Source organism: Chaetura pelagica, unplaced genomic scaffold (genome assembly GCF_000747805.2).
Source record: "Chaetura pelagica isolate M959 unplaced genomic scaffold, ChaPel_1.0 scaffold270, whole genome shotgun sequence".
Taxonomy (NCBI): Eukaryota; Metazoa; Chordata; class Aves; order Apodiformes; family Apodidae; genus Chaetura; species Chaetura pelagica.
In genome coordinates, this window is record NW_009951925.1 from 597041 (window position 1) to 597566 (window position 526).

Genomic DNA, 526 nt, shown 5'->3' on the forward strand with positions numbered 1-526 from the left:
TTGACCTGCCTGCAAGGTAGGGTGCTGCTCTTGCCAAATCCCCCCTTGTTTCCTCCCAGCTCCAGCCTTTGCACAGCAGCTCAGCTCCCACCAAAACCCGGCCGTGCCACAGCCACCCTTGCCCTTCCCAGTGTGGGTGTGGGGCTGAGGGCTGGGGCAGCTGAGCACCCCAGGCCGGGGGGCAGCCTGGCCTTGTCCTGTCCCCACGGGGGGCTTCGCAGGGGCGGGGGGCTTTGCTCCCCCAAGCACAAGGCCCAGCCGGCCCCGCACCGACCGAACCCGATCACTTTACGTGTTAACTCTGTGCCTTGACCCCGCAGGTCCCACACTCTTATGCAATGCCGCGGGGCAGGGGGGCCGGGGACGGAGCTCCCCGCGCCCCCAGCCCCGGCCGTGCCCCTTCCCGGGACGTGCTGCCCCCTCCGGGTTATCTTTTGCTGAAATATCTATGATTGAGACTTGGGAAGCTTTAGAATTGTTCTGGCTGCAACTTTTTTTTTTTTTTTTTTTTTTTCCCTAAATGGTT

General features: G+C 62.0%; 1 protein-coding gene across 1 annotated transcript in view; it reads left to right on the top strand.

Annotated features, from left to right (window-relative positions):
* The window catches only part of SHC1 (SHC (Src homology 2 domain containing) transforming protein 1), a gene marked incomplete at its 3' end in the record, with an annotated part of 12710 nt that overhangs the window by 7282 nt on the left and 4902 nt on the right, over positions 1–526 (top strand). The gene's annotated exons all lie outside the window — the stretch shown is intronic.